Genomic DNA, 8,036 nt, shown 5'->3' with positions numbered 1-8,036 from the left:
ACAAATAACACAAACAAGAAATAGAAGACCGAGCCACTGCTGATGTACATGGTGGATTTCCTAAGAGTGCAGAGCAGATGACGAGAGCCTCTCCCATCAGTCAAGAGGCAGGAACAACCTGAAGAGGTCACCAGACCAACCTACATATCCACACTCACTCCTGGGGTCAAATTAGCATCAGGACAGAAAGAGTATTCAAAGTCAACACGCCCAACCTATGTTTGGTCCAAGAAACTTCCACCCAAGAATAAGAACCAACCTCCAAGCTGCCCACCCCTGGAGCATTGTCTCTCTTGGTCAACACAGCACAGAAACTTTCTCAGGACAGTACTGCTGTATTTTTAGTTAATTTGAATACACTTACAAGACAGACATTTTATTTTTAATTTTCAAAAGTATTTTGACAATCTGTCCAGAATGAACTCACAGCTCCTTTCACCTGAAAAGAGCTGGGATAGATTCCATCCAGTTGACTATCAATGGGAATTAGCAGGTAGATAATGGATGGATGGACGTATTTTGGTTTAATAGGCAGTATTTACTGAACCACAAGGGGGAGCTATAGACAACATTATGAGCAGGTTCTGTTTTGCTTCCACTGGGCGGTGGAGCTTGAAATCACTGGAGACAAGAAAGAGCTTTTTAAAGATAAAGTGTTCAGACAAATTTGATATAATTAACTCCTGCAATGTGACTGTTTTGTTTATAAAGTTTGTCAGCTATTAGTCGAGCATTGATTCTTTTCCAATTATTAAAAGGCTTCTGCTCCTCTATCGCTGGAGGCATTTTTTAAGGGCTATTGATATATGAAACCAAACCATCTACAAATAACAGGGTGGTGCCACAGATAAACAGCTGTCAATGTAGCTTCAATCCATACAGGCAGTGTTTTGTGCTGCATTTAAATCACACGCTGCAACAGACCTACAACAGGAAGTAACGGTTCACACCAACTCAACAAAGTGCATCATTAAAGTTTTGAGCTGTCACTGCAGCATCTCTTGAACCCAGGGTGCTCTGCAAAATCCATTTCTGCACACCCACACATTAAATAGTTGGGTTGCCCGTCAACACTGATAAAAACGTTCTTTTATCTGCCCTATGTAAATCACCCTGCGTCCTTCAAGGCTGTGCAGACAGAGACGGAAATGCAAGCTTTTATCTGTTTGCAGAAACATATTGCAGCATTTGAATGTTGGCGGTTACTAAAAGCACTTTCATGCCTTTTAGAAATCCCCCTTGTGCTGCCTGATACTGGAAGATGCTGCGGACTATGCTCACAGTGTTGTTGCTGTGCTGACGGTTTGGCTAGAATACGCTCTGAAATGTCCCCTCTGTTTTGAGAGAAACGGCAAAAACAAAACAACCAGCTTGAATGCTAGACATAAGGTTTAATCTTTCTAATATCCCTCAGGGGGTCGCCCTGACCTTCCTCTGTCACTGAACAAAGGACAAAGGCCAAACAACCGCTCCGTGGTCGTCCTGAACCCTGCGACTTATCCATCTCTCCGTATGTGGAGGTTGAGCTTCCCTCAAGACTCCTTATCAACCCTCTCCTCCATCCTTCTCCACTTCCTGTGTCATGTGCGTAGTTGTTTGTAGTCATGACAACGGAATCCATGGCAACACAGTTTCCCATGGTGCTAAATAATAAAGGTGGATGTACCAGGGGAGAGGAGGGGGGGGGTGTATCTGACTATTTTAGCAAGTGTCTTGTGGAGAGTAATGAGTACGGCCCTTGTTAATAAGTGTGTGTGTGTGAGAGAGAGAGAGACTGATGAAGCCTCTAAGGGCAGCTATATATATATATATATATATATATATATATATATATATATATATATATATATATATATATATATATATATATAATGTATGCACAGCTATATCTTCTTTGGATCACTGAGTTGTTCAATAGCTTTTTTGCAAGGCTGGTTCAAAATGTAAACTAAATAAAGAATACATCATAAGTGAAGCTGTTGATCTTGCAAGAAGAGCAACAAGGAGTGGAGCAGATGGAAAGCACGCTGGCCTGTCAGGGAAGGGAGTTTGTCTGGGTTTGTCTGTTTGTTTGGGTGTTTCTCCTGCATGCAGGCACGTTTGTGTTTTCTCTCGCTGCCAGCTTTCTCTCGGTTTGGATGCACGGACGCTGCTGCATTACCCAAGCAGATTATGTACAGTTTCTTTGGTGTTTACTCATGTTTTATTTAGGCAGCCATGGTGTCTCATTCAGCATTCACTTCAATAGCTGTCACTAAGCCCTTCTAAACCCAACGGCACACAGAGTCTGGCTTTGATGATGCTAAAGTATGATGTTTTGGGATGGGAACATTTTTTATGTATTTCATGTGTGAAAAAATATCTTTAATGGACGTTTACCCTGAACATATTACTTTTAGCAAGTTCCTGTCATTTAAAAACTTTATAAATATGTAGCATGATAGTTAAAGGCCCTGTTAGAAAAGCATGGTAGAAAATACTTTCTACCAAATCATGATCATTTTTAAGAGGAACTTACTATAGATGCTGAAGGAAACAGTTTCATGGTAAGATGAATGAGAAGTAGGAGTGGTGATATTACAGTCTCATTCTTTAATTACTGCATTTATACTCGGGTATCTTTAAAAGCAGTTTACTTACAGTAAATACAGGATGAATTTGTGTGAATATAGCTTGGCTTCACAAATGGAAGGGGTTCCTGAGTGGAGTGTGCATGATCTCCCTGGGTTTCCTCCACAGTCCAAAAACATATCAGGTTAATTGATGATTCTAGGGAATGTGAGGGCGTGGTTGTTTGTCTGTGGCTCTGCGATGGACTGGTGATCTGTCCAAATGATACCCCTGGCCTTCATGGGCAGACCCCTGTGACTAAATAAGGATAAGGGATGATGTGTTATCTCGTAAGAGACACTGATGTACTGAAGAACTGTTTTGTGTTTTTGGTTTGTTCTAAGGGTCCTTTTCAGGTGTAGTCCAGCACCCACAGACAGCTGGACATATGGATTTGTTTACCAGCTGAGTTCAGGGTAATTAGAAAGAAAGTGGAGCCTATAAAACCAATAGAGACTTCCAACAAAGACAAAGAAACAACATTGTCAACAATACGACAGCAGCTGGTGATAAAATCTCAGCTTTCAATGCAGATATGTGCAACATCTTTGCAAATAAACATACATCCTTTTTGTGCAGCACTGCAAACAAAATATGTCACCAATCTCATATTATCCCAGCTCACACTGGTCTACGAACATGAGCTCAATCAGTGAAACAGCATTATTGAGGATCTACTTCAGTCCTCCAAAACACATGTTAGAAGAGGACGGTGAGGTTAAGTCAGAACACGCAGAGACACATCAGTCGGTCCTTGAAGAAATAGAGAACTTAAAAAAGCAACTAGAAGAAGAGACGAGCTCCAATCTTGATCTGATCTCTAAACTGGAGGAAGCCGTGAACCAAAGTGTGGAGTTTAGGTTTGCAGAGCTCACGGAGCAACTGCAGTCTGCTCTGGAAACCTCTGAGATCAGTGCAGATGAATCTGAGTCCTCTACAACAGAACGTCTCAGAAGTGAAAAGTGGCTCATCTCAAAGTGAAGAAGCTGCTTTTGAAAATGTCTCAGAAGAAAAGGAGGTTTCAAATCTCCCAGCAGAAGTCCACGATGACGTCCCGAATTCAGAGGGTTTTCATCCAAACAGGAACCATGAGGTCGCAGAAAAATTGGTTGAAGAAACAGAACCTTCAGGACCAGAGGGGGTCTCTGGACAAGAAACAGAGAAACCATCACTAAACCAAGACGTTACTGCACAAGTGGGAGTTTCAAGACCAGAAGAAGTCTCTGAACTGAAACAGACCACTGGAACACAAATGGTTTCCAAACAAGACGTGGTTTCTCAACAAAAAGCAAAGAAGCGTAGACGCAGAAGGAAGAAAAAGTCAGAACAATCAGAGGACGCTAATCAGGTCATTGAACGCCTCCCTCAACCAGAAGATGGTACACCACCAGAAGACTTGATGATTTCATAAGTGGTGGCTACAAAAGTAGGAGCTTCAGAACCAGAGGGGTCTCTGAGCCGATGGGGGCCGATGAAAAGGAGTTGGTCTCCAAACCAGAAGATATTTCTCAAAAAGAAACAGAGAAAGCTTCACCAATGGAGCCTGGACCCGAGAATAACAAGACGTTAGAACTCACTGAAACATGTGACCAGTCTGAGGTCAGTGCTGCAAAAGTAGGAGACCCTGAGCCAGAAGAGTTGTCCAAACCGATACCAACCACTGAACTGCAGGACTCTGTTACAAAAGAGGACTCCGGTTCAGATTCAAACTCCAAAATGGTTTATAATCCTTCTCTGTGAAGACGATTTAAGAAATTCCTCACCCCAGCATGTCTGCGCCAGTATAAGCACAAGACGACAGTCCAGGATCAGGAGTGAGTGCAAGAACAAACGTGCTGTCACGAAGTAAACGACAATAACAAGATGAAAAGCATCGTAGAGGTTCACGTTCAGTAAAAGTTACAGACTTGGGTTTTTTCTCCCAGTGCTCTGGTTTCCTCCCATTATTAAGTTCAAGAAATCAGTCCATCCTCAATAAAAATTGAATAAAAAGGAGTTAAAATCTACATGTTTTTGTCCAGCTGTGTCTCTAAAAACAACTGTTATTTTATACTGCACTTATTCCACATGTCACTGTTAAATGTTTAGTGGAAAAGAGTTTTTAGTAAAAACTTAGTAAAGTGTTTTGAAATCCTGGTACTGAAAAATTAAAACACACTTTTACGTACAATATATTCATGATTATACATAGTGATTTGATTAAATATTGCAGTGTTTTCTCAAATCTAAATAATACAAAATTAAAATAAATTCACAAATCTCTGTGTTGTATGGATATTGTGAATACAATCAGGAGCAAAGCAAAGGTTAATAGCTTGTTTTGTCAGGACATATAACATCCAGCAAAGAGTGAAGAGCATGACATCACATGGGGAAATAGCATCCTGGTTACGTGCAGTGAAACTGTTCATAGTTAAAACTGTTCTAATTGAAATTGGAAAACTCCATGATGAAAATCTAGGTGATGTTTAAAATTAAAAACTTTTTTCCAGGAAAAATGATTAGAGATATCTGTAATCCGAGTTTTCTTTTTTATAATAAAAGCTCTGTTGCAGGTGTCCACAGAGATCCATCCATCCATCCATTATCTATACCGCTTTATCCTTTGCAGGGTCACGGGGGTCTGCTGGAGCCTATCCCAGCTCATCACAGGCGAGAGGCAGGGGTTCACCCTGGTCGCAGGGCCACATATATACACACAACCAGACATACTCACACTCACACCTACGGGCAATTTAGAGTCATCAATCAACCTACTATGCATGTTTTTGGACTGTGGGAGGAAGTCCACGCAAGCACGGGGAGAACATGCAAACTCCACACAGAAAGACCCTGCCGGGCCTGGGAGTCAAACCGGGAAACTTCTTGCTGTGAGGCAACAGTACTAACCACTAAGCCACCGTGCTGCCCTCCACAGAGATTATTAGAGATATTTTGATCATATTTGTGTGTATTTGTGACTGTAACCCAGTTCACATAAGTAACACAAAGTGATGCCATTCTTCCAAGGACAAAGAACAGTTCGCTAATCTGAAATGATCAATTTTACAAGGGTGATTTGAATGTTATTGTAATTTTGGGGAAATCTGAAAAGAAGATGCAGATATGTTTGGTTTACTTAAATGTGACATTGTTTTGCCACGGTTACGGTGCCTGCAGATATATGATCCACAAACATTCCTGAAGTGATACGTTTACCTACTAGTCATTAATTTCAGTTGTACTAAAGAAGGAGTATTTCAATAATTTACATGATTGTAACACATATATATATATATATATATATATATATATATATATGTATATATATATATATATATATATATATATATATATATATATATATATATATATGTATATCCTCACTGACATACAGTATATTCCTTCAACCGCCAATTTAAATTTTTTCATTAAAGATTATCCGCTTTGCTTGTGAAGAAAAATCTTTTGAGTTTTCATAGCTTAAGATTTTAAATTAACCATAGTGTACTACAGTAGTTATTCCTTGTGTTTACAGTAACGTCTTGAAGAAACTCTCTAATTATATCAGCATGAAAAGGTTATTAATTTGCAGTCCTAAGAAAAGCTGTAAGCTAAATTGATTCTTTCGTTAAAAACATCTGCAGTGATCACTATGGTTGAAAAGGTATTTTAAGGAACGTGGATTTAATATCTGTTACTATGGAGACACTATGGAGATCATTATGATACGTCTAGTACTTAACACTAAAAGTGAAGACATATCTAATGAAATAAATGCTACTCCTCTATTTCTACTGTAATTTGCAGTAGGTGTGTATTCCAATGATGAATAGCCTTGTTTTTCCAGTGAGGGAGATGCCGCCCCACACCATCACACTGCCTCCACCAAAAGATGTTAATCTATTGGTGCAGCAATCAGCATAGCGTTCTCTGCATTTTCTCCACACGTTGAACCTATGATCCAACTGCCGTGGGCACAATCTGGACTCATCGCTCCACAAAACGTTCTACCGCATGTTCAGGTACCAGTGCACGTGTTGCAGACAGCAGCAGGACGGGCCTGACGGTGAATGCAGTCACAGCAGGCCTACTGGCAGCCATGAGAGACCGGAGATTTTGTTCTGGATTGTCTGGGAAGAAAGCTGTCGGCCATATCGTCCTGCAAACCTTGACTGCAAATGTGCAGAATACTGGGGGTCCCAGATACTTGCAGCAAGAGTCAAAAGCAAATGGAAAATAAGTAGTTTGGCATTGGCAAATTTTTCATGGGCACAACCCACATACTCAGCTCTGCTGCTCATCCCATAAATGTATGTTCTTTATAAATGTGGCACTATTTGAAAGTGAAATAAACAGGCTTTCCAACGGTATAAGATTTATTGCCAAAAGCATTGTTACAATAAAGAATTAATCTACCAAACACACATTTCCTTACTTTTTGTGCTGAGTTTATACATGACAGACAAAGAGCATCTAGTAAATTAGTAGCTAGTGAACTAAATTTGATTTACACAACAACACGACACAAAGGGAGACTAAATTGCTTGGCACGCTGTAGTCTGCGCCACTTGACAGGAACCAACACAGAAAACACCAGTTTCAGAAAACATCACATTCGGACATCAATGAAGTAGCAAGTCTCCAACATGTCCAATGATCAACCAGAAAGACAAAAGACAAGCTACTAAAAAACAAATGATAGCAAATTATTTTTTCATCAGACAAATTCGTTCGTTTTTTTTTTGTCGGTTTTGTCGATTAAAAACCTTTACCGTTATCATCTTTTGTTTTTGATGAACGTATGAAAAAGTCTACTAACTCCTGAATAACACGTCGCTGCAACAGAATGCATTTTCTCCCGAGAGTGATCAGGGCTGGTACACTAAGTGGCAAGCAGTCCCTTTCACACTAGTCAAACAAATTTCAGGAAATTAAAAGAATAAACATTACAAAAGTTAACAACAACAAAAAAAATGATGTGCCGTTGCTTTAGGAAGTGCTACATGTATGGACTTTACATTCATTTCCATGATACACTTCCATGATAAATTCGCCACCTCTACATCTGGCATTTAACCAGATGGAGATTAATTATTTCCTCATAGAAGACACATGGTGGTGATGGAAAACATGCTGACATGGTTTGCTGGCTGAATTCATTTTGTATGTTTCTACAGAAACATTTATCTTATTTTTAGTCATTCATCACTTCCTCGTCTTTGTCAGACGACCCCACATAGATATTTACACACTGGTTAGGTGCGTAACTGGTATCCATGTGGGTAAATTATGTTATCGCCATGCTAAATTGGATTATGTTGCTTTTTTTTAAAAACCATCTCATCTCTTTTTGCAGTCATAATTAAAGCCTCTGACACATTTAATGTGTGATGCGTTCATGTCTCTGCTCCATTGTTTCATTAAGGCTCATATAATTAACATTT

The sequence above is a fragment of the Cololabis saira genome, chromosome 7, assembly GCF_033807715.1.
Source record: "Cololabis saira isolate AMF1-May2022 chromosome 7, fColSai1.1, whole genome shotgun sequence".
NCBI classification, from domain to species: Eukaryota; Metazoa; Chordata; class Actinopteri; order Beloniformes; family Belonidae; genus Cololabis; species Cololabis saira.
The sequence above is the reverse complement of the archived record's forward strand: the minus strand, read 5'-3'. Positions refer to the sequence as shown.